Source organism: Acinonyx jubatus, chromosome E4 (genome assembly GCF_027475565.1).
Source record: "Acinonyx jubatus isolate Ajub_Pintada_27869175 chromosome E4, VMU_Ajub_asm_v1.0, whole genome shotgun sequence".
NCBI classification, from domain to species: Eukaryota; Metazoa; Chordata; class Mammalia; order Carnivora; family Felidae; genus Acinonyx; species Acinonyx jubatus.
In genome coordinates, this window is record NC_069395.1 from 53,268,233 (window position 1) to 53,295,735 (window position 27,503).

Here is a 27,503-nt window from a genome sequence, read left to right on the forward strand (position 1 = left end):
TTAGGTCCTCCTCACCTGAAGTCCCTGGCCCTTGCCCTCAGGGTCACTCTTGCTCTTCCTTCAACATAATGAAACAACATGTTCAGACCCTTCCTAGGCTTCACAACTTGGGCATCTCAGGCACCAGTCAGTTAACACTGGGTTCTTCCTCTGCTGGGACTGCTTGATGATTTCCCTGGGGCGAGGGTCACTGGCGATGGTAGCTGCTTTAACTTTGGTTCTCTCTCTCTCTGTTGGCAACGCTAAAGCCAGTTTTTCTCCCAGAGAACTTGATGACAAACACACTTCTCTACTGGAGTAATTTTTTCCAGAATAATTTTGGTCTATTCTGTGTGAAGTATGTGTGTTCTTCACGAGACCCTACTTCTCATGAAAACAAAACAAAACTGATCCCGGTGTTGTTATGTTACAGGCACATTTTTTTTCTTCTCACCTAATTTTCATTACGAAGTATTCCTGGATTAACTGAGATTGCTTCTGCCTAGCTTTTTGGATCAAAGAGCTCTATATTCAAATAGTGCCTCTTTTGGGGTGCCTGGGTGGGCTCGGGTTGGTTGAGTGTCCTGCTCTTGGTTTCAGCTCAGGTCATGATCTCACAGTTTGTGAGTTTGAGCCCCACATTGGACTCTGTGCAGACGGTGAGGAGCCTGCTTAGAATTCTAATTCTGTCTCCCTCTCTCTCTCCTCTTCCCCTACTCTCTCTCTCTCTCTCTCTCAAAATAAATAAAAACAAAAAAATAACGTCTTTCTCTGACCCCAAATTTCTCCTATGACAGATGTGGTTGAAATTTCAGCTACCATATAAATATTCCGTATTGGAAAATATACTTGCAGTGTGAGAGGCAGAAATGTTCCAATGAGAGAGATTACCCCAACTTTTTGAACAGATCTTTTTTCTATATATAGCTTTGCCAATGATTTGATGAAAACACCCTGTGATTGTGATAAGTACTAAGTAAATGTTGAAAATATGTACAGAACTTTCAAAACTATTTTTATTTTGTGTAAGTGGAATATAAAGTAATTCAATATCCATTGTCTTCCTTCCTGTCTTCTCATAATACATTTGGTCTCCAGATGTTGAAGTGAGATATTTTTTTTAATGGAAAGTAAAGGAGTCAGTGTGGGTTAACATAGGGAAGATATTAATGCATGCCTGAAACTGAGGCTAATGCGAATTTAAATTCCTGGGACCCCTGATGCAACCCTGCCTTATGTTGAACTTGGGACTGAGAGAGAAGGAAGCCCAGTGATGTTAAAGCACCAAGTATTCCAAGGGAGAACTGTAGATGTTTTCTCACATTTTATCCTATTACATTTTCTTGACAACCTTGCCAGGTAGGTTTTCTCTTCTCTCTCTCTCTCTCTCTCTCTCTCTCTCTCTCGCAAATGAAGAGAGTCAAGCTTAGAGAGTTTAGGTAGTTTTCTCAGGCTTCCAGATATTTAGGTGCAAAACCCAAGAACACTTGACTTAGAAGCCCTTGAACTGTCCCACACCTGAAAGTCCTGCATGCCCAGTTCTATAGCCGTACCCTACAATGTTACTTCAGGACAAAGGTACCAGGGACTTGCTTCTTTATGGTTTCATACTGACATGCCTTTGAGGCCAGAGATCATGACATATCTAGCTTTTTCTTACCAGCTCTGAGCATAAGGAAAGACATTTAGGAAAAGCTCAATATAAGGCTATTAAAATAATGAAAGAAGGGGCGCCTGGGTGGCTCAGTCGGTTAGGGGTCTCTTGATTTCGGCTCAGGTCACGATCTCACAGTCATGAGATTGAACCCCACATCAGGCTCCATGCCCGACATGGACCCTGCTTAAGATTCTCTCTTCTCTCTGTCTCTGCCTCTTCCTGACGTGCATGCGTGTGCATTCGTGCTCTCTCTCTCTCAAAAATAAATAAATAAATAAATAAACAAATAAACAAACAAATAAAATGGATGAATGAATTAGACATGGCTATCCTAAAAAACCTTTCCAAAAGAGCTCTTCTTTTACGAATTTCCATTTCTTGGGGCTAAGCCTGGCTGGCTCAGTTGGAGGAATGTGCAACTCTTGATGTGGGGGCTGTAAGTTAGAGCCCCACACGTGATAAAGAGATTACTTAAATAAATAAAACTTTAAAAAGTTCTATTTTTCTTAAGACTTGCAGTTTTTAGAACCTATGAGATCACTTGAGGAACTCTTTTTCCATGCCCACTTTAACATTCATAAAATTATCAGATATTTCATTTTACATTTACAATGTCTCTAACACCTGTTTCCTCCTCTTTATTCCCATTGCCATCACCTCTATTCCAGCTAGCCTCAGGAAGTAGAGAACTATCTTCTCTCCTTCCATTCACTCTCTCTGTTTTACTCTGTTTCATCCATCCATCCATCAACCATTTTTTCATTTCTTCAACAAATGTTTTGTGAGTTCTTACTAAAGACACAATAAACAGACTATCCCAAAACAGTGTGATAAATGCTCAAGAAAGGATTGTTTAGGGTGCTATGAGAATACAGAGAAGGGTCACTCTTACCCAATTCAGGGAGGACAATTCAGAGAATTCTTCTTGGAGGAGGTGTCTATGTGAGTTGAGCCTTGAAGAATCAGTTGAGTTAGAAAGAAGAAGAGAATGGGGAAGTGCAAAATAATAACCATAGGGTCCCTCCCCTGTTGCCTCATCATTTATTTGCCCTTGTTTTGATTTTTCTCCATAGAAGTCTGTAATATCTGGCATACCATGTAGTTTACCTGCCATATCTCTTCTCAGAGTTATCCAATGACTTTCCTTCTCACCCTCAGTAAAAGCCAATATAATCACAGTGTTGCCCAAACTACTGTGGTGTGGCTTCTGTTAGTCCTCTGACCTCTTCTCTCCCTACTATTCTCTTCGGTCACACTGGGATCCTTGTTGTTTCTTGAATGCATCAGGCTGCTGCCTGTCTTGGAGCCTTTGCACTCATTCTTCCCTCTGTGTGCAACGGTCATCTCACAGATGTTTGCATGGCTAACTCCCTCACTTCCTGCAAGACTTACTCATGTTATTACACAGGGTTTCCCTGATTATCTTATTTGTAGTTATATCCATTCACCTCCTCACTGGAACTCTCCACCCCCCCCCCCCTTTTTTTTGGCCTAGAAAATAGCACCTTTGATCATACATTTACTTATTTCATTTACTCCCCAAAGAACACAAGCTTCATGAAAACAGTGGTCTTTTATTTTTTAAAAATGTTTATTTATTTTGAGAGGGGGGAGGGGCAGAGAGAGAGGGAGAGAGAGAATCCCAAGCAGGCTCAGAGCCTGACGTGGGAGCCAAAATCAAGAGTTGGACACTTAAGCCACTGAGCCACCTAGGGGCCCCTTGAGTCTTTTAAAATCAATTCTGTCTGGGGCACCTGGGTGGCTCAGTCGGTTGAGCGTCCAACTTCGGCTCAGGTCATGATATCGTGGTTTGTGAGTTCAAGCCCCGCTTCGGGCTCTGTGCTGACAGCTCAGAGCCTGGAGCCTGCTTCAGATTCTGTGTCTCCTCCTCTCTCTGCCCCTCCCCTGCTCATGCTCTGTCTCTCTCTGTGTTTCAATAATAAATAAACATTAAAAAAAATTTTTTTAAGCAATTCTGCCTTCACTACCCTCATGAGTGCTGGTAGTGAAGACACAATTGATTTTAAGTGAAAAGTCTTAATAAATAAATATGGGTTAAATGAATAAATGGAAGGCTGGAAAACAGGAAATATAAAAGCAAGTCTGGAAGAAATTGTAAGAAAAGGCCAAAACTCTAATTTGGCCTGATTCATTTGGAGACCCCTGATTGAATTGCTAGAGTCAAGGATTCAGTAGTGTGGTATCTCCCTCCTTAGACTCTTGAGGAGCACTGATTTTGCTAAAGGGAAAGGAACATTTCATTTTGGTTGGTGGTAATGACTAAATTTCCCCCTCTCTCTTAGATAATATTGTTTTAAGCTTTCATCACCACCCAGAGTCACTTATCTTTGACCAATACATGGGATTCTTCCATAGAGCTACAGATTTCCTGGTTACTGTTTATTGCCCTAAGTATAGACATTAGGAGGTGGACATTAGGAATGTTGGAGTTTTTGACTAATGGCCTCTGTTTCCTTGGTGTGTAGGAGGCTAGACCATCTGGTGAGAGAAGGTGGAGACAGAGTGGAGATAACATTTGGAACTGCCACCCATTGGATTGGGAAATGTGGCTGATGACAGAAAAGAGAGATCTTGAGCAGAATGAAGTGTTGGGAAATATCTTTGATGTGTATTTTTTTGCATCATTAGTGCTGTGGTTTCCTTAAGAAGAAAGAAGGAACACAAATTCTCATTGTTAGGAAACTAACAAGCGAGAAGTAATAATGTGTTGTTATTTGCCTGTGGGGATCTTATTGTCCTCAAATGATAGGAACCACTGCAGGGAGTAAAGCCCCACAAGGCAGGCTAATCATTGTATCAAAGAATCAGATGTCCAGCAGATATATAAGGGAGAGGATAAGAACCCTGGGTCTTCTGGAAGGCAGGCCATTTCCTAATCCTGGTGAGATTAACACTGAGGTTGAGATTTTTTTTTTTTTAAGTTTATTTATTTTGAGAGAGAGAGAGAGCGTGAGCAGGGGAGGGGCAGAGAGAGAGGGAGAGAGAGAGAATCCCAAGCAGAATCTGCGCTGTCAGTGCAGAACCCAATGTGGAGCTTGAACTAACTGTGAGATCATGACCTGAGCCGAAATCAAGAGTCAGATGCCTAACAGACTGAGCCACCCAGGTGCCCCAACATTGAGGTTGAGATTAGCCAAAGATTCCTTGTGGGAGCCCTACCAATGACCAGGCAAGCCCTCCTGAGGGAACACCCATGCTTGTAGATCCCTTCCCTCTGATGGTAGAAGAGGCTGCTGGAGACCAAATGCCCTGGTTCCCGCCTTCATCACACTCCCCTAAACTTCAACAGTGAGATTTTTTTTTCAGACCACAAACTTGAATTTAGCAGAATGTCCACTAGTGTGCTATAATCAGACTTTAGATAAGCAGAATAGGAATATAAGAAATCAGGTCAGGGGAGGAGCAGGAATTTTAGGGGTAATCCTAGAGCTACGGAGACTTCCAGGAGGGGTGAGAGAACATCGATAGGATCCAGGACCTAAGGAATTTGGGGGCAGGGAATTGTGAGGGCACTTCTACGATGGAATATGGAGAAATTTTATGTCATAGGGACAAATTGGAGCCCACACCAACAGAGAAGGAAGGAAAATAACATTAATGGGGCACTTACTATGTACCTGGGATTTGTCTAACGCTTATGACATACCACTAATGCATATCATTTATATCTCATGACAGTTCTGTGAGAGTATTGTAATCTCAGTATTGTAATCTGTCAGCACAGAGCCTAATGCGGGGCTCGAACTCACCACAAGATCATGACCTGAGCCAAAATCAGGCGCTTCACTGACTGTGAATCAGGCGCACCCCTGTCACATGTAATTTTAAAGGAGCAAAAGTGTCTGGGATTCTTCACTTGTTATTTGTGTCCTTTCATCTACTAGATTCTAAACTTCTACATGATGATGGCAAGGATTTATTTATTAAACAGGATTATATCTTCTGTATCTTTCTTAACAACATGCAGGTAGGCACTCAGTAAATACTGTTTAGTGCTCCACATTAATCCAGTTGGAGAACATGTTTCAGACCACTTGGATCCTAGGAGAGCAGCTGGGGAAGGTGACTATTGGTAAGCTTGAGACTGACAAGGGGATCTCAGCCCTTCCCTCAGCCTTGTGCAGGTCCTCACCCTGGGGCTCTGGGCTAGGGAAGACTCTGGCTTTGCTTCTTTACTCTTGCTGGGTGAGAAGAGCTGGATCTGAGAGGCTCCCTTGCAGGTCACAGTCATTCTGGCACATCTAGGAGATTTGCCTGCATCCAAGGCATTGGTTGGGGAAGCTGAGGGTAGCTTGCATTTGTCTACAGCAGGGTTTCTCAACCTCAGCACTATTGGCTTTTGGGCCAGATAGATAATTTTCTGGTGTGAGGGGCTGTCCTGTATATTGTAGGATGTTTGGCAGTATCTTTGGCCTTGACCTACTAGATGCCAGGTAGCATCTGCACCCTTAGTTGTGACAATCAAAAATGTCTCCAGATATTGGCAAATATACCCTGGGGAGCAAAAGCATTTGAGAACCACTGATCTCGGGCTTTGTTTTTTCACAAAGAAAATTCACCGATGTGATCACATTGTGAATCAGGAAGGAACTTGTTCTTTTATCTATTTTTTTAATGTTGTTTTTTAAAGTTTATTTTTGAGAGAGAGAGAGAGAGAGAGAGAGAGAGCGCGAGCTGGGGAGGGGCAGAGAGACACAGAATCTGAAGCAGGCTTCAGGCTTAGAGCTGTCAGCACAGAGCCTGAGGCGGGGCTCAAATCCATGAATCTCCAGATCATGACCTGGGCTGAAGTTGGACACTCAACCAGCTGAGCCACCCAGCCACCCCTCTTGTCTATTTTACACAGTTCATCTAATGGCAGGAAAAGAAATAGAACTCACATCTTCTGACTTTAAGCTTACAGGTCTTTCTCTTTTATATCTCCAAGGGAGATAAGAAAGACCACTAGGAATGAATGACAAAAGGAGAGAGTAAATTGACCCCACCCTGGAGGAGATGTCATTTTTGAGCTGAAGAATGAAAATCCTTATTAAATTACAAGTTTTGACAAAGAGATACCATTAACCACTTTGCTATTTTCAGACCCCGTTTCTTAATTTTATTTGATGACCTTTCAGTTTGCCCTTTTGAAAGGGAAGACGTTTAGATTTCCTTTCATAAGGAGCTAGTTTTATTTTTGACTGCAGGATTTCCAAAACTTCCAAACCTTTTAAGAGGAGAGGTAAGGTCCTAATAATATTTGTTCACTTCCTCTTGAAGATGCGTCATCGTGATAACATTGTGTGTGCTGCCTTGGCAGTGGTGGTTTCCAGGAAACCCAAAATACAGTACTGCCCTTCAGAACAGAAGTTTGTGCTAATTGTTATTGAGACTAGATTGGAAAACTAGAAGTACTAAAATAAGCATCTGAAAGGCAACCCATTTCTGAGACTCTGTTAATTATTTTGCCTTCTGGGTTTTGAAAAGAGAAAATGTAGTGTGTCTTTTTAAAGTGGGGTGTGAAAGGAAAGAGCCTGAATTTGCTAGGTAGGGGTAAGAGTATATCTAAACTTAAGATTTTAGTTAAATTCTTCACCTTGGAAATACAATTCAACTATGACTAGGTACCAGACTTTAACTCACCATATTGAAAGCATGTTGTAATCAGTGATTATTATGATTAGTCAGAGTTTACTTTTCACCACCACTGTTCCAGGAGCTCGACTTTCAAAGGGAGGCAGTGTGCTGAGGCACAGAGCATGGCTCGAAGGTCTGTCACAATCTGGCTTTTCTATATGTGTGAAAATGCCTTGGCCTTTTCTAGACGGTTGACCTTATGCAAATAAGGTAGCCTCTTTGAGCCTCAGCTTCCTCATTTGTAAAATGAGGTAATAATATCAACTCTTGTATTTTGATTAATGACATCAGCTTTTGTGAAGACTAAATGAAAAAAATTGTGTAAAAGCTTAGTTCGTGTTCAATTAGTATTTAATGTTGATAGTTTTTAATCACATTTTACAAATTACATAATAATATGTGATTGATATTGTTAATTAATACCACATATTAACATCATGTGATGCAAAATGAAAATCATGTGAAAGAATAATTAACATCAGTATTAATTATTAATTATTATTATAATTGATAATTATTTTTAGGTATGCTGAATTGGTTTTGAACAGTTATGAATATTCCTGATCAACAAGGTGGGTTGGTGTTTGAGGGTTTCCATAATTTTCTCTAAATTTGGTTTATTTATTTATTTATTTTTTTTGTATTTTTATTTTGACAGTTTCATTTTTGAAAGTGCTAGTCTTATTCTTCTATATCCTAAACAAATCCCATGGACGGGGGCAATGTGTAGATATGAAATAAATGTCATTAAAAGATGATGAATAGAATGTGTGCAACACTGGTTACACTTGTTTTGGGAAAGCTATCTGGCTTGCACATACATGATGATGGCATTTTTGAGGAAGTGCAGAACTAACTTGTAAGTCTGGGATCGTTCAGCAAAATGCTCCTACTAGCTTGCTTTCTCCTTCCCCTTCCCACACTCCCTCCTTCTCTCTCTTTTCCTTCTTTCTTCCCTTCTTTCCTTCCTTCCTCTTTTCCTCCCTCCTTCTCCCTCTCTCTCCTTCTCTCTCCCTGTCTCTCCTTCTCTTTCTTTCTTTCTTTCAAGACAAATGCCTCATGGTGAAAACACATGTTTTCCTTTTGAAATTTATTAGTAGTAATACAGAATGCTGCTTTCCAGATAATAGGTCCTAGGGTACTGCTTGGCATTGGTCCCAATACTTGCTTGTTGAACTAAACAAGTTGCTCAAATTACATCAAATTTGCTACAGCTGTGAAATTTGATTTTCCACTTGTTTGAAAGGGGAAAAATCCCCCAAAGTTCTACTTTAAAAGACAATTTTGTTTAACTTTGTTTCATTTTTCTATTGTTTTTGCATTTTATACATTGTTATGATGGTATCAGACTCTATTTTCACTGTGCTTTTTAAAACTGTTATAGCATAAGCAGTTTTTGTAGTTTTTTTAAGCATAGTTTTAGGATGCCTAATAGTTCCTTTACTAAATAGCCTATACTTTATACAACTGTTTACCTGTTATTAGACACTTATGTTGTTTTCCAATATTTTAATTGCTATAAAAATGCTCTGGTGAACATCTTTACATCTAAGGCATTTTTCTTTTTGGTATTTCACAGTCTTTCCTCAAAAATAGCTTTCCGTACATGTAATTACTAAGTCAAAGGGCACAACACATATTTAATAAACATTAATATTTAATATTAATATTTAATACTAAGGCACATATATTAATGTTTGTTTATTTTTGAGAGAGAGAGAGAGAGTGTGAGCTGGGGAGGGGCAGGGAGAAAGGGAGACACAGAATCCTGGAGTGGGCTCCAGGCTCTGAGCTGTCAGCACAGGGCCCAATGTGGGACTCAAACTCATGGACTTCAACTCACAAACTGGGAGTGATCATGACCTGAGCTGAAGTCAGACGCTCAATCACCTGAGCCATGCAGGCACCCCTAAGGCACAAAATATTTTAAGTCTCTTCGTTCATATAGCCAGATTGGTTTCTGAAAGATTTTTAACAGCTTTGTATACAAATTCTTGTTTCCTTACCCTTGCCAGAATTGGATATTCCCATTAAACTTTTTTAATATGTCAAAATATATCTCAATATTTAATATACATATTTTTAGATACTGATGAGGCTGAAATGTGAAAAATATATTTTGTTAGTTATTGAATTTCTCTGTGAATTTTTTTTCATTTTAATTTAATTTATTATTATTATTTGGAGAGAGAGAGAGCAGAGGAGGGGGGCAGAGGGAGAGAGAGAGAGAGACAGAGACAGAGAGAGAATCTTAAGATCAGTGTGGAACCTGATGAGGGGGGCTTGATTCCACAACCCTGGGATCATGACCTGAGCTGAAATCAAGAGTCAGATGCTCAACCGACTGAGCCAGGTGCCCCATCTGTGAATTTTCTATTCTCTTCTACTTCTCTGAACTTGAGAATGACTGCTTTGCTCTGCCCTACAGTGACCTAACAGCTTTAGGACTGAATTGTTCAGGGAGGAAAGGAAAGGGAGGAGGAAGGGGAATGGCTTTCCATTGTTTTAAAATGAGTAATCAACCTCATATTGATGCTTCTAGTCTTAGTGATTGATACATTTTAGAATGACTCTTTAAACCATTGTAATATGTTATACATGTCTGATTTGAAAATTGAAATTTATGAAAATCTATATTTAACAAATAGCCAACCAATTCTCCAACTACCATGTATTGGAGTAATCTTTTTCTTTTCCAGTGATTTGTGATCCTTCATTAAAAAAACTGTGTGTGTTCGGCCCCTGGGTGGCTCAGTCAATTAGGTGTCCGACTCTGGTTTCAGCTCATGTCATGAGGATCTCACAGTTTGTGAGATTGAGCCCAGCTTTGGGCTCTGTTGCTAACAGTGTGAAGCCTGCCCAAGATTCTTTCTCTCTCCCTCTCTCTCTGCCCTTCCTCACTCATTCTCTCTCTCTCTGTCTCACACACACACACAAAAAAAACTTTAAAAAGAAAATAAAATCAGTTTTGAAAAAAAGATATGCTTAGATATTTCTTGTATTTTGTTGCTATTATGGATGGAGTACTTTCTTCCATTCTAGTTGCTTACTTTTAAAGATTATATTTTAATTACATATGTAATTATTAACTAATCTCTTAGAAAAAATAAAGTGTTATTCTACATAAGGCTAAAAAGTCCCCATGATCATCTTTGATCCTAGCACCTGCAGTAGAGGTACATAGAGTTACCAGATGGCCACGCAGGTTCAACCTGGATCATATTTCGGTGTGATGCTATCATACAGATATCATCCATGGATTTTCCTATGCATTTACATCATATACATGTCCGTGGGGAACATATATAATATTGTTTTGTGTAAACTTGTGTTTAACAAAATATATTATACTGTATCATCCAGTCACTTCCTCTTTTTTCTCCATGATTTCTCTTGGAGACTTTTCTATCCCAATACTTAGAAACTACCTCATTCTTTTAAACTGCTTAGCAGATAGGTTGTGATTTACTTTGTCATTGTCCTGTGTGTGGAGGTTAGTTTGCTTCCAAGTTTTGTTATTTTAAAACACCCCAAGGAGCCTTCAGGTACAGCCCTCTTTTGCACAGGTAGAGTGGTTTCTATAGATACATCCTTTGAAGGAGTCTTACTGGATCACAGAATGTACATTTAAACACATTCACAGATGTGCCAAATTATTCTCCAAAGTAGCCAGTAATGTATATAAGATTATCCATTTCTTCATACCACTGATAACACTAAAGAATATCAAACAAATCAATTGTGGCTAATCTGGTAGGTGACATAGTAATCATATTGTTGTTTTAATTAGTCTATTTAAAATTTTTGGCTATCAGTGAAAATTGAACATCTTTACCTGTTTACTGTTTGTATTTCTTCTTTTATGACTTGCCTATTCATATCCTGGATGTGTTTTTCACTTGGTATGTTCATCTTTTCTTTTTTTTTTTAATTTTTAAAAATGTTTTTATTTTTAAGACAGAGAGAGGCAGAGCATGAGTGGGGATGGGGCAGAGAGAGAGGGAGACACAGAATCCAAAGCAGGCTCCAGGCTCTGAGCTGTCAGCACAGAGCCCGACGTGGGGCTCGAACTCACGAACCGTGAGATCATGACCTGAGCCAAAGTCGGACGCTCAACCAACTGAGCCACCTGGGCGCCCCTCACATTTTCTTATTATATTATGGTTCTTATATACTCTGGATCTTTTGTCTGTAAATTTTTTGTTTATGGTAACTTTTACCATACAAGTTTTGATTTGAATTTAGTCAAGTTTATCTACTTTTTGAATTTTGCTTTTTATATCTTTTTAAAAAGGCCCTCATGACTATAAAGTCCTGAAAATATTTTCCTATTTTTTCTTTTAAAATTTTTACTATTTTGACTTTCATGCTCAGTGCAGAGCTCAACTCAGGTTTGAACTCATGACCATGAGTTCAAGACCGGAGCTGAGATCAAAAGTCAGGCACTTAACTGACTGAGCCACCCAGGTGCCCCTCATGACAACTTGTATGAGGGAGGCATCATTGTCATTTTTTAAAATGTTTGTTTGTTTATTTATTTAAAGAGCAAGAGAGCAAGGGAGAGGCAGAGAGAGAGGAGAGAGAATCCCAAGCAGAAGACATGAATAGATACTTTTTCAAAGACATCCAGATGGCCAACAGATACATGAAAAGATGCTCAACATCACTCATCGTCAGGGAAATACAAATCAAAACTACACTGAGATACCACCTCACACCAGTAAGAATGGCTAAAATGAAAAACTCAGGAAACAACAGATGCTGGCAAGGATGTGGAGAAATGGAAACCCTCTTGCACTGTTGGTGGGAATGCAAACTGGTGCAGCCACTCTGGAAAACAGTGTGGAGGTTCCTCAAAAAATAAAGAATAGAATTATCCTATGACCCAGCAATTGCACTACTGGGAATTTATCCAAAGGATTCAGGAGTGCTGATTCATAGGGGCACATGTATCCCAATGTTTATAGCAGCACTTTCAACAATAGCCAAATTATGGAAAGAGCCTAAATGTCCATCAACTGATGAATGGATAGAGAAGATGTGGTTTATATATACAATGGAATACTACTTGACAATGAGAAAGAATGAAATCCTTACATTTGTAGCAATGTGGATGGAACTGGAGTATATTATGCTAAGTGAAATAAGTTAGTCAGACAAAGAGAGATATCATATGTTTTCACTTGTATGTGTAACTTGAGAAACTTAACAGAAGACCATGGGGGAAGGGAAGGGGAAAAAATAGTTTCAAACAGAGAGGGAGGCAAACCATAGAGACTCTTAAATACAGAGACCAAACTGAGGGTTAATGGGGGGGTGGGGAGAGGAGAAAATGGGTGATGGGCATTGAGGAGGGCACTTGTTGAGATGAGCACTGGGTGTTTTATGTAAGTGATGAATCATGGGAATCTACTCCCAAAACCAAAAGCACACTGTATACACTGTACGTTAGCCAACTTGACAATAAATTATATTAAAAAAATTTTTTTAAAGTATTCATGTGTAGGATTGGGGCGCCTAGGTGGCTCAGTTGGTTAAGTATCTGACTCCTGGTTTCAGCTCAGGTCATGATCTCAGTTCATGAGTTCAAGCCCTGTGTTGGGCTCCATGTTGCCAGTGTGGAGCCTGCTTGGGATTCTCTCTCTCCCTCTCTCTCTCTGCCCCTCCCCTGCTCATGCTCTCTCTCTCTCTCTCTGTGTCAAAATAAATAAATTAAAAAAAAAACTTTAAAAAGGTATTCATGTGTAGGATTTAAAGCAATGAAAATAGCTAATGTGTGTTTAATATGAGGCAGATATTGTTCCCTGTGTTTTATGTGTACTCATTTAAGTTTCAGGACTTTTTTTCTCTCTCTTTAAAAAAAAGTTTTTTTTAATGTTTATTTTTGAAGGAGAGGGAGAGAGACAGAGCATGAGCTGGGGTGGGGCAGAGAGAGAGGGAGACACAAAATCTGAAGTGGGCTCCAGGCTCTGAGATGTCAGCAGAGAGCCCAATGTGGGGCTTAAACTCACTGAGATCATGACCTGAGCCGAATTTGGATGCTTAACCAACCTAGCCACCCAGACACCCCCTTTTTTTTTTCCTTTTTTAAAGTAGGCTTCATGCTTGGTGCATGAAATCATGACTCCAGGCTTGAACTCATGACTGTGAGATCAAGACCTGAGCTGAGATCAAGAGTCAGGGACTTGACTGAGCCACCCAGGTGCCCTTCATGACAACTTTTATGAAGTAGGCGTCACTGTATGTTTTTAAATGTTTGTTTGTTTGTTTAGAGAGCAAGAGAGCAGGGGAGAGGCAGAGAGAGAGGAGAGAGAATTTCAAGCAGGATTCACACTTAGTGCAGAGCCTGATGTGGGGCTCTATCTCTCCCATCACGACTATGAGACCATGACCTGAGCTGAAATTGAGTCAGACACTTAATCACCTGAGCCACCCAGGCACCCCACCATTGTCATTTTTGTTTAAAAACCAAGAAAGCTGAGGAACAGGAAAATTAAGTAAGTTATCCAAATTCACACAGCTAGAATGTGATGGAGGCTGTCTGGGAACTCTCTTCAGTGTGATTTCAGAAGTAATATTAACTATTCCACAGCCTCTCTTTATACTGGGTTCTGCTTGAGCAGCCTTGAGAGGTTGAAGGTCCTAGCAATGCAATAACAAAAGATAAATAAAAGGCATAAGGATTAGAAAGGAAGAAGTGGAACTTTTTCTCAGAAAATATAATTGCCTTGTCTCAAAAGAACCTACAGATAAACTTGCCATTTATATATTTAAAATGTACAAATTTAGCAAACTTTATGGGTACAAAAGTAAATTAAAATTGTATATGCTAGTAACAAAAACTTAGGACATAAAACTTTAAAAATACTATTTGTAGTGACATCAAACAACAAAAGTAACAACAATAACAAATGCCTAGAAATAACATTCTTGATTGAAATTAAAGAAGGCAATAAATGAAAAAATATACCATGGTCATGAACTAGAGGACTTAATATTGTTAAAATGGCAGTTCTTCCCAGATTGATTTATAGATTCAATGCAATTGAAACAGATTTTTTAAGTTAGATTCCATTTATTTATTTATAAATGTTTACTTATTTTTGAGAGGGACAGGGATAGAGTGTGAACAGAGGAGAGGCAGAGAGAGAGGGAGACACAGAATCGGAAGCAGGCTCCAGGCTCTGAGCCATCAGTACAGAGCCCGACACAGGGCTCAAACTCACAAACTGCGAGATCATGACCTGAGCTCAAGCCGTATGCTCAACCAACTGAGACACCCAGGTGCCCCTAGTAAGATTTGAAATGAATTTTGATAACTTGATTCTCAAACTCATATGGAAATGCAAAAATGCTGAGAAGAGCTAAGACAATCTTGACAAAGACCAAATTTGGGGGACTTTAACTGCTAGGCATCAAGACTTATTAATAAAGCTATAGTAACTAAAATAATAGACAAATTGATATATAGAATAGAATATAGGATCTAGAAACAGACCCTCATGCAGTCATCTGATTTAGGAAGAGTACTACTACAGTGACATGAAGAAATGATGATCTTTTACTTAAATGGTGCAATTGAAAAACCTTGACCCTCTACTTCACATCATGTTCTGCTTATCTGTCACTGCATAATAAACACCCCAAACTGTAATGGCCTAAAACAACAGTTATTTTATCATAATTCAATTTTGCGTGCCAGGAATTTGGGTAAGGTTTATTTGGGTAATTCTTCTGCTCAATGTGGTGTTAATATTGGTGGTATTCAGCTGGTGGATGGGATGATCTGGAGGGTCCATGGTGACTTTACTCACCTAATCTGGCCCCTCAGTGGGTTCGGATGGGTTGGAAATCTAGGCTCAGCTGGGACTATTAATTAAAACATATACTTGTCTTCTCCAGCATGGTGGTCTCAAATAATTGGGCCTATAAGGTGGCAACCCAAAGCTTCCTGAGTGTTCCAAGAGGCCAAGATTAAAGCTGTAAGGCTTTTTCTAACTAGCCTCAGAAGTCTCAGAATGATATGTATGCCACATTCTATTGGTCATGTAAGTCACTAAGGCTAGCCCAGAATCACAGGGGTGGCATCTAGACTTGGCCTCTCAATGAGAAGTTCAGCAAAGAATTTGGGCCATCTTTATCATTCTAGGTGGATCATAGACCTAAAGGTGAAATATAAAACAAGGCTTTTAGGAGAAAGCATGGGAGAAAAATCTGTATGACCTTAGGAGTAAGGAAAGATTTCTTAACACAGAAAGCATTAGAACTACTCAATCAATAAGAAAGATAATTCCATACAATGTTGGTTAAAGGTGACTTAAACAGGATATATAAATGGCCATAAGAATATGAAAATGTGCTCAACATCACTAGTTATTGGGTAAATGTAAATTAAAACCACAAATCCACCCACCAGAATGGCTAATACTAAAAGGATTGACAATTCCAAGTGTTAACAAGGATGTGTGGCAATTAGAATTCTTACACACTGCTGACAGAATTGTAAACTGATACATCCACTTACAAAAAATGAACATATGCATATCTCGTGACCTAGAAAATTCACTCTCAGAGGTATACTCATCAATAATAAATGCATATGCTCACCAAGAAAATGTAACAATGTCCACAGTATATGACCTTTATTAAAAAAATTGGGAAACAACCCAGATGTCCATCGACAGTAGAATTATAAATTAATTGTGGTATATTAATGCAATTTTTGTTATAATACTAATAAAAATAGAACAAATTATAGCTACCATATGACAAGGTAGATGAACATTATAGATCTAATGGTGAGCAAACGAAGCCAAGAACAAAAAAGCACATACTGGAAGATCCCATTATGGGGAGCTCAATAAAGGCAAAATTAATCATGGTGACAAATCAGAATAATGATTCCATCTGGGGTATATTGACTGGGAGGGAACCATCTGAGGTGGTGCAATTATCCTGTGTTATGATCTGTTGGGGAACACTCATACGTTGAGCTCTGCATATAAAGTTTGTGCCCTTTTCTCTACATACATCAATAAAAAAGTTAAAAATTTTCAAGTAAAAGCTTAACTGAAAAAAGGCATGTACTATGCAAATGCTGTAAGACACAGGATGTTTCCAGTCTGTCTACATACCCGTTCATAACGGCTATGGTCTGAATATACGGTCCCTCCAAAACTCATATGTTGAAAAGCTAATACTCCAGGTAATGGTATTAGGAGACAGCGTCTTTGGGAGGTGATTAGGTGGCAAGGACAGATCTCTCATGAAGGAGATTAGTTCCCTTATAAAAGTGGCCCCAGAAAGCTAGCTTGTCTTTCCACCATGCGAGCTTACTAGAGAATTCTGTGATCCAGAAGAGGACACTCATCTTTGCACCATGATCTTGGACTTTCAGCCTCCAGAACTGTGAGCAATAAATTTCTGTCATTTATAAGGCATCCAGTCTGTGGTATTTTGTTACGCCAGCCTGAATCGACCAAGGCAATAATCATACCTGGAGAGGCCCATTAAAAGATTGGATTCACAATATGAAATTTAAGAAATTTTATATGTTTAGAAGTACTTTAATGAGTAAATGTAACAACAATAAAGATCATTCACAAGTTTGCTATGAACTCCCAATCTCCCTCTCTGAAAGTCTGAGAGGAACGATCTTCAGTGTGGTTAGGGAGAGAGCCTCCAGCCTGGTCTGATCTAGTGTATGGTCCTGTTTTCTTTGCCTGATTTGGATTTGGATTCTGCTCATTCCTTTCTTCCTGTCATGTTTTTAATGTTCCCTACTATGGATGTTAGGAACATGTGATTCCTTGAATTCTAAACCCATCTCCATTCTCTGTTTAGAAATGTGGCTCCTTCCACCAAGCCCCGCACAATGCACCTGTTTGCATGATATGTCAACCCGGAAGTATCTGTGTTTTAGTACTGCTCCCCAAATCTTTCCAAGCTGGGCCCTCTGAATTCACTCCTTCACCTAACAAAGCCAGTGTGTTTATTCAGCGTGAGCAGTGCTCTTAAAACAATTTTGGAAGCTCTATGTCATTTCAGATTTATTAAAATGTTTTCATAGCCATATAACTTTTTTTTGCTATAAATTTTTTTGAAAGGATTTTTTTGCTTTCTAAATAACTTAGCTGCAAGTAAGTTCCTTAAAATCCTTAAAATGTGATTTCTTGCCAATATTGGGAAGTGATAAAATGAAACTTAAAAGTAGATTTCAAATATAATGACTTTTTAAAGTATTTATTTTATTTATTTTATTTATTTTTGAGAGAGAGAGAGAGAGAGATAATGTGGGAGAAGAGCAGAGGGGGAGAGAGAGAATCTCAAGCAGGCCCCGCGCTCAGTGCAGAGCCTGATATGGGGCTTGATCTCATGACAGTGAGATCATGACCTGAGCTGAAATTAAGAGTTGGACACTCAACCAACTGAGCCACTCAGGTGCCCCTCAAATATAATGATTTTAAAATCAACACTAAATTTGGGGCACCTGGGTGGCTCAATCAGCTGAGTGTCCAACTCTTGATTTTGGCTCAGGGCATGATCCCAGGGTCATGGGATTGAGCCATGTGTCAGGCTATGTGCTGAGCATACAGCCTGTTTAGGATTCTCTTTCTCTGTCCCTATGCCCCTCTCCACCTCTCTCTGTATCTCTAAAAAAATTTTTTAGTCAACACTAAATTTAATAATTAGTAAAATAATTTAACTTATAATTAACCATTAATTTGATAATCAATGCTTTATATTTTTATTAAAAAATTTTTAGTTGACACACAATGTTACATTAGTTTCAGGTGTACAACATAGTGATTCAACATCTCCATACATTATGCTGTGCTTACTACAATATAGCTATCATGTCACCATAGAATGCTATTACAATATCATTGACTATATTCCCTATGCTGTATTTTTATTCCTGTGATTTATTCATTCCATAACTGGAAGCCTTTATCTCCCACTCCCCTTCACCCATTTTGCCCATTCCCCAACACCCCCTTCCCTCTGACAACCATCAGTTTGTTCTCTGTATTTTTAGGTCTGATTCTGCATTTTGTTTTTTAGACTCTGCATATGGGGAAAGTCATATGGTATTTGTATTTCTCAATCCGACTTACTTCAATTAGCATTATACCTTCTAGGCCCATTGGTGGTGTCCTGAATGGCAAGATCTCATCCTTTTTCATGGCTGCATGATGTTCCTGTGTGTGTGCATGTGTGTGTGCATGTGTGTGTGTGTGTGCGTGTGTATCACATATTCTTTACCCATTCATCTACTTTTAATTTTTTTTAATGTTTATTTATTTTTGAGAGAGAGAGAGAGAGAGAGAGAGAGAGACAGAGTGTGAGTGGAGGAGGGGCAGAGAAAGAGGGAGACACAGAATCCAAAGCAGGCTTCAGGCTCTGAGCTGTCAGCACAGAGCCCGATGTGGGGCTCAAACTCATGAATTGTGACATCATGACCTGAGCCAAAGTCGGATGCTCAACTGACTGACCCACCCAGGTGCCCCTTTACCCATTCATCTATTGATAGACACTTAGAGTGCTTCCATATCTTGGCTATTGTAAATAATGCTGCTATAAATATAGGGGTGCAAATGTTTTTTCAAATTAGTGTTTTCATTTTCTTTGGGTACATACACAGTACTGGAATTACTGGATCAAAAGGTATTTCTTTTTTTAATATTTTGAGGAGACTCCATACTGTTTTCCACAGTGGCTGCACCAACAGTTCATGAGGGTTCCCTTTCCCCCACATCCTTGCCAAAACTTGTTATTTCTTATCTTTTTTATTTTAGCCATTCTGACAGTTGTGATATCTCATTGTAGTTTTGATTTGTATTTCCCTGAAGATGAATGACGTTTAGCATCTTTTCATGTGTCTGTTGAGCATCTGCACATCTTTGGAAAAATGTCTCTTCAGGTCCTCTGCTCATTTTTAAATCAGATTATTTCTTCTTTTTTGTTTTTTTTTTTTTAATTTTTTTAATGTTTATTTTTGAGAGAGAGAGAGAGACAGACAGAGCGCAAGCAGGGGAGGCGCAGAGAGAGAGGGAGACACAGAATCCAAAGCTGGCTCCATGCTCTGAGCTGTCAGCACAGAGCCCGACGCGTGGCTCAAACTCACAGACTAAGATCATGACCTGAGCTGAAGTCGGACGCTCAACCGACTGAGCCACCCAGGCACCCCGAGATCAGATTATAAAAGAAGCCTGATTGTGTAGTTTCCATGCAAGTTCTCTTTCTGTGTATCTGTTCTCTTCTGTAATTGGTCTGCTCTTAGTTGTGCCAGTAGGAGGAGGGTTTCAGAATTTGTTTTCACTGAAAGGATCATTTCCTAATTAGAGTCAAAGCAGCAAAGGAAGCCTCCATTGAGTTGAGACACAAACGCCCGTGTTGGTTAAAGCATTAAACATACTCTCTCCTTGTCACTAGTCCTGCATAAGAATCAGGATAGGGATGTCACTGTACAATTTAACCATTTTGTGATGGATATAATGTCATGAATATCAGGTTTTTAAAAATATTTTTATTTATATTTGAGAGAAAGAGACAGCACGAGTGGGGATGGGGGCAGAGAGAAAGGGAGACACAGAATCCGAAGCAGGCTCCAGGCAGCACAGAGCCCGATGCGGGGCTCAAACTCCTGAACCATGAGATCGTGACCTGAGCCAAAGTTGGACGCTTAACCAACTGAGCCACCCAGGTGCCCATGAGTATCAGTTTTATGGTGAATATCATATCTCAAAAGTGGTCCATGGACTGGGGCTGGGCCACCACTATCAGTAGCCAACAAATAGATAAGAACAGAAAATGAGAGTATTTAGAACATTATAAGGGCAGTTTGAGAGAGTAATTTTATTCTGTGGAATGTAATAATAAGAAGTTGGGCTGTTTTTTAAGTTATTTTGTTTAGTAACTTAATTTTATCATATTTTTCAAAGGTATTAGATCATGATGGGCTAGGGAAAAAAGGTCCTTTGCCATAGATGGTATGAGAAACACTGATGTACACCACACTTAAATATAGTTTAGTTCTTGACACACACTTATTTCAATTGACACACATTATTTTGTTTAGTAACTTAAAAAACAGCCCAACTTCTTACTATTACATTCCACAGAATAAAATTACTCTCTCAAACTGCCCTTATAATGTTCTAAATACTCTCATTTTCTGTTCTTATCTATTTGTTGGCTACTGATAGTGGTGGCCCAGCCCCAGTCCATGGACCACTTTTGAGATATGATATTCACCATAAAACTGATACTCATGGGCACCTGGGTGGCTCAGTTGGTTAAGCGTCCAACTTTGGCTCAGGTCACGATCTCATGGTTCAGGAGTTTGAGCCCCGCATCGGGCTCTGTGCTGCCTGGAGCCTGCTTCGGATTCTGTGTCTCCCTTTCTCTCTGCCCCCATCCCCACTCGTGCTGTCTCTTTCTCTCAAATATAAATAAAAATATTTTTAAAAACCTGATATTCATGACATTATATCCATCACAAAATGGTTAAATTGTACAGTGACATCCCTATCCTGATTCTTATGCAGGACTAGTGACAAGGAGAGAGTATGTTTAATGCTTTAACCAACACGGGCGTTTGTGTCTCAACTCAATGGAGGCTTCCTTTGCTGCTTTGACTCTAATTAGGAAATGATCCTTTCAGTGAAAACAAATTCTGAAACCCTCCTCCTACTGGCACAACTAAGAGCAGACCAATTACAGAAGAGAACAGATACACAGAAAGAGAACTTGCATGGAAACTACACAATCAGGCTTCTTTTATAATCTGATCTCGGGGTGCCTGGGTGGCTCAGTCGGTTGAGCGTCCGACTTCAGCTCAGGTCATGATCTTAGTCTGTGAGTTTGAGCCACGCGTCGGGCTCTGTGCTGACAGCTCAGAGCATGGAGCCAGCTTTGGATTCTGTGTCTCCCTCTCTCTCTGCGCCTCCCCTGCTTGCACTCTGTCTGTCTCTCTCTCTCTCTCAAAAATAAACATTAAAAAAATTAAAAAAAAAACAAAAAAGAAGAAATAATCTGATTTAAAAATGAGCAGAGGACCTGAAGAGACATTTTTCCAAAGATGTGCAGATGCTCAACAGACACATGAAAAGATGCTAAACGTCATTCATCTTCAGGGAAATACAAATCAAAACTACAATGAGATATCACAACTGTCAGAATGGCTAAAATAACACACTTATTTCAACAAATAAATTAATCATCATGTGGTTTTGGCCATAAAGATAAGTTTCCTTCTAGATATTGAATTTCTCATTTGAAAAAGCTCTCTGTTCTGAAACGTCTCGTGTTATGTGTGGTAATGAAGAAATTCCTCTGAGTACAAAGATTTTTAGAGAAAACTGATACAATCTTGATAAGCTATTCAGTGACAAACTATATGTTTAAGTAGAAGTACCTTCTTGCCCTTGCCCTTGAAAATTGCCAAAGAATCAGTGTGAACGCCAAAAGCAGATTCTCTTTCATCATGAGCCTGTACAATGTACAGTACACTTGGGTGATACACACACACACACACACACACACACATATATATATACACACATTTTTTTGCCTTCACATATGTGAATATGATTTCATGGAGTTTTCCAAATCCTTAGTAATCTTTTCCTAAAGCAATAGACTGTGGTTAAATGCAAATAGGTGAATAACTCTGACATGATATTTTTTATCTGATATTCTTTTTTTCTTGATGACAAGATTTTTACATTTAAAGTTTACATTTGGGGCGCCTGGGTGGCTCAGTCGGTTAAGCGTCCGACTTCGGCTCAGGTTATGATCTCACGGTCCGTGAGTTCGAGCCCCGCGTCGGGCACTGTGCTGACAGCTCAGAGCCTGGAGTCTGCTTTGGATTCTGTGTCTCCCTCTCTCTCTTACCTTCCCCCGTTCATACTCTGTCTCTCTCTGTCTCAAAAATAAATAAAAAAAAATAAAGTTTACATTTAAAGGTGATTAGACTTTTATGCTATAAGAAATATGAATGGAACATTTAATTTATTAAAGCAACTTTTATGGGGATTGAGATAGAGAGGGATTGAAATGCCACATTAATTTTTAAAATCTTTTTACCATTTATTTCCATGCATGTGACTACAGTATATTGAATTTTCAAATATGCTAATTGACCCATTTCAGCAAGTACCCAGGCTGGCCAGAGGTTTTGTTTATCTAAATATTCACGGTTTTAAATAACAACTGAAGGGCATAGAGATGACTTAATCATATATAAAAGATGGAAAACAAGATCATCAACCTCTAATGACCTTGTTTTTGTTCTCATCCCTCATCTTTCATGATCTTTCTCCATTGTTAGATACTGTTGATCACTTCTGTCATCACTGGGTTGATTCAATCTGCTACCTGCTTCTCCTCATCACCACCTGCCCCGCTCCGTTCTCCTGTCACTTAAGTGTGGGCGTAGCTCATGTCTGGTGCTCAGCCTTCTTCTTGATTGTACCTCACGTGGGAGAGTGTGGCTTTGACTATCAGATGAATGGCTCCTAGAAGGGAATGATGTCTTTCAGCTCTCTCTCTTCCATGTTTCTGTCTACAAATTCAGCATTACAGCATGGCACATGGAATACTGAAATGTTCCCAGTGGTCAAATATTAAATAATTCAGCTAATGATTTTCTTCTTTCAATAGTGACAGAGTCTCTATTTTTTGCTTCCCAGACTCTTTGTAGCTAACTTGAAACAAAGCAGAAATGACAGAGGGGGAAAAAAAAACCACAATTGCTCTTGTGAAAATTAAAATTAAAACTGCCAGTTATTTTAACAGCAAAAGATGGGTTTATTCAGGAATGAAAGAGAATTGCAATCTGGGACAAACAGGCTGTCATAAAACTGTAGGCAAGTCTGGCGGACAAAGGAGAGGTACGCTTTTTTAAGAAGAAAGGGGGCATGTTGAGAAGGCTGTTATGAACTAAAAGTCCATTGCTGTAAGCTAAGAGTTTGAAGTGTGGTGGCTTCTCATTGACTGAGCTGTTGTAGGGGTGGGGAGATGGGGGTGGGTGGTGGAGTAGGGAATGAGGAAAGTATCTCTTCTTCTGGCTGGAATAGTAGAGTTGTATCCATGTACAAGGTCAAGTCTGGGCAAGGTCAAATCTGACTCTTCCTGTTGGGTCTGTAATCGACTATGAGCGTAGTTCATGAGAGCTCCCCCTGCTGAAACTTCCTGACTCCATTTTAATGAGGTTTCCTACTACTAATTTTCACTTTCTCAAGGAGCTTAAATTCCAGTAGTGCATGCACAGAATGAAATAAGTTCCATATCAGAAGTATGCACAATGGACGTGCTGTGGGAACACAGAGTAGGAAGTTGGATACAATCAAATGGTGGGCATTAAGGCTGAGGAAAGTGTAGGTGGGGGCAATAGCATATACAGCCTAATGGAGACTTAGCAAGTGTTCTTTTGGTTCAATAGGCTGAGAAATGAATCAAAATTAAGAGCTCAAGAATGGGAAGAAGGATGTAAAGCAAAAATCAGTAAGCAGACAGGCCAGTAAATTTTAGAGTTGTTACTAAGATTATAACACAATGAAAATGTAAACAATATTTCTTAGAAGATAAGATATATAAAGTAAGAAAAAACAGAATAATTGTTTGGATCAGAGAGCTCAGTTAAAACTAGTAAGATAGGTAGGGGAGAGGTGGTCGTATTTCACAGGTGGAAATCATGATTGATTTTTATACAGAAATATGGGTTCAGATGTATTTATTATGATAACTATTATGTAAAGATGACAATAGTATAAATAGGGCATATGACCAGTAAGTTCTAGAAAACAAGAAAAAGCTAATACAAGTCAATGCAGCAAGAGATAGGATTATAAAGAAGGGAAATAGCAAGAAGTATAAAAACAGCATACAAGATGATAGTAGTATACTAAGCATATTGCTTAGAATAATTAATTTGAGTGCTCCAAATGTCCCTATTATAAGACTAAGACTCTTAGGCTGGCCTTCAAACGCAAAATCCAAATATTGCTATTTACATACTACAGATACACTTAAACCTGAATGACCAGATAGTTCAGAATAAGGACATTTAGCTTCCACACTAAAAAGTGTGTGTAATATGTGAAGAGAAAAGATATGCTTTCTGTGATTAATGAAAATTGACAAGTTTTCAAGAGAAGTATTGATAGTCTATAAAAATGTGCTGAATTCTAGGAGAGATTATCTAAAGGGACTATGGTCTTTTAAAAGAAAGAAAAACCCAGAGAAGATCAAAAGTGAGATAATTTCTTGAAAATCAGATCAGTCTTGTACCTTCTTAGAAAACTTAAGATCTATGAGAGAGATGCTAAAATATGCTGTCTCAATGAACGTGTTACTGCTTCAGAGACACAAAATTAGAGGTATTTTTGTATGAGATCTGATGTTCCAAAGTTATTCTGAAGTAAAGTGGGCATGGTACACACATAGTTGAAAACAAAACTCAATTTTCCGATGAATGAGTGAGTTGCTAATAACTAAAAATGTTAAAAGGTTTTATCTTGTGTTCCTAATGAATTCCTTATTGTCTTTGAATTTTCTATTAACATGCTAAGTATTCAAAATATCTGTATTTAGGAAATCACATAAAATTGAAGGCAATGGCTGTCTCCTCCGCCCATCGAAGATGCCAAAAGGAAAGAAGGCTAAGGGGAAGAAGGTGGCCCTGGCCCCTGCTGTTGTGAAGAAGCAGGAGGCCAAGAAGGTGGCCAATCCCCTGTTTGAGAAAAGGCCCAAGAATTTTGGCATTAGACAGGACATCCAGCCCAAAAGGGACCTTACCTGCTCTGTCAAATGGCCCAACTACCTCTGGCTGCAGTGGCAAAGGGCTATTCTCTATCAGTGTCTGCCTCCCAGATTAACCAGTTCACCCAGTTCTTGGACCACCAAACATCTCTCAGCTGCTTAAGCTGGCCCACAGGAAGAGACCAGAGACAAAGGAAGAGAAGAAGCAGAGATCGTTGGCCTGGGCTGAGAAGAAAGCTGCCAGCAAAGGGGATGTCCCCACTAAGACGCCTCCTGCCCTTCAAGCTGTGGTTAACGCTGTCACCACCTTGATGGAAAACAAGAAGGCTCAGCTGGTGGTGATTGCATATGGTGTGGATCCCATTGAGCTGGCTGTCTTCCTGCTTGCCCTGTGTCATAATATCGGGGTTCCCTGTGGCATCATACAGGGGAAGACTAGGCTGGGGCATCTGGTTCACTGGAAGACCTGCACCACTGTCACCTTCACACAAATTAACTCAGAAGACAAAGGGGTTCTGGCTAAGCTGGTGGAAGCCAGCAGGGCCAGTGACAATGACAGATATGATGAGATAGCCTGTCACTGGGGAGGCAACATCAGGGTCCAAAGTCAGTAGCTCGCATTGCCAAGTCGGAGAAGGCAAAGGCTAAAGACTGGTCACCAAATTGGGCTAAGTGGACGCTGTTGAGTTTTCTGTACATAAAAGTCATAAAAAGTTCTCTTTCGGCCAATGTCAAAAAAATTGAAGGCAAATGATAAACCAGAAGGAAAAAAAAAACCCTGTATAATGGACAGCAAACGGATACCGCTAAAGTATTCAGCTCCCTCACGTAGAGGGATCCACTTTCTCTTCTTCACAGAATCCCTGCACGGGCCATCAAAGGAGAATTTTCAACCATGTGGTAGAAAAGGAAGGGAATTTTCACCCTAAAATCTGTCCTACTCAAAGCTTCAGTGAGATTGAGATTGAGAGAAAGAATTGATCATGAAGGGGTACCACTTACACAGGCTGACTCTCTGTGCTGGTGATTGGGGGCTGAAACTCATGGTTCATAAGTACCAGCCCTGTGTCAGGCTCTGTGCTGACAGCTCAGAGCCTGGAGCCTGCTTTGGATTCTGTGTCTCCTCTCTCTGCCCCTCCCCCACTCACACTCTGTCTATCTCTGTCTCCCAAAAATAAACATTAAAAAAAAAAAGGAATTTCTTTCTTTATTATTAATATTTTTTTAATTCCTGAGCTAACTTTCAGGACTTGTGCCTTGGAAGAAAGCTAGGCTTACCTGGAGTATATCTCACCTGGAGGAAAGTGTTAATTCCAGCTAAGATGTTGTGGAGTCTTCAAGCCCTGTGCCTGAGGGTCTAGATCCCCCCCCCCCCCCCCAGGAAGGGGAACTATCTACAAAGCTCATCTTTGTAATTTTGCTGGGGGCCTTGTGAGGATGTGTATTTCAGCCCTTTCTGGGTTCTTTTCTCTTTTAGATCTGCCTACCCCAGAGCCCCGCATGTATTTTAGGGTCCTTTTCTCCTAGGGGAGACATTGTCCCCTGAATTAAGAGGCCTATGGTTTATGCACAGAACTGGGCGGGGGGGGGGGGGGACTGGTGTGAAGTCTGATTAATTCAGGAGTGAGGTACTAGCAGGCATTAGCATTTGGCCTCTAAATTCCCCCAATTATCTTTGTCAGTATGAAAGTTGATAATTTGATTTGATTTCTGTATTTGGAGTCTTTATCTGCCATTTCCTCATGATTAGATTTAGGTTATGCAGTCTTAGCAGACATAACCACATTGTTGAGGTTTTGTCCTCAATACCTCAACAGTATATAATTTGACCTAGCATAAAGTAAATAGTTACTATATCTCACCTTACTCATATTTTTTATGACAAAGAATTTCTCAACTTTTTTTTTTGAAAAAGTAGTCCATGAATTGATTTAATAAACAAAATTTGATTTACTTAGCATTTTATGTGTGAGTGTGTTTGTCTCAAAGTTGATGATGAAATATAAAACAGAAGTCAGGTTGCTCAAGACTGACCATTCCAAGCGGCAAGTAATAAGATGGTGTCCTCAGACCCAGTGAGGATGCTTCATGGAGACCATCTGGAGGGTTTTCATGTGTTCCTTCAAGTGGGAGGGATGCAGGGACTAGCAGCTGACCCACAACCACAGAGTCTAAAGGTGAGAGTCACTGGCCTGAGCTCCACTGACTTATAGCAGAACAAGGGAAGGTGGCCCTGTGGGAATCCACCACAACTTCTAGCGGCTGGTGTGACAAGGGATGCTTGAACTCCCCATGAACCCGTGAGGCCCCACAGGAGGGAATCCTACTGGGTTGTTCCGAATGGGACTCCACACAAAGGGACTGACCCAACGGAGGGGTGGGCTATAAGAAACCAGTGGCTAAAGAGGAAGTTGTAAGTGGCCAGCTGGAGGAGGCATGGCGTACGTCAAAGGAACCGTAGGCG

General features: G+C 39.8%; 1 protein-coding gene, 1 long non-coding RNA gene and 1 pseudogene across 3 annotated transcripts in view; 2 read left to right on the forward strand and 1 right to left on the reverse strand.

Annotated features, from left to right (window-relative positions):
* TNFSF4 (TNF superfamily member 4) overlaps positions 1 to 27,503 on the forward strand; it is a 201,490-nt gene that overhangs the window by 79,105 nt on the left and 94,882 nt on the right. The gene's annotated exons all lie outside the window — the stretch shown is intronic.
* Positions 1 to 27,503, reverse strand: part of LOC113595649 (uncharacterized) — a 551,139-nt gene that overhangs the window by 18,650 nt on the left and 504,986 nt on the right. The window lies entirely within an intron of this gene.
* Positions 3,595 to 26,613, forward strand: LOC106979849 (60S ribosomal protein L7a-like; annotated as a pseudogene).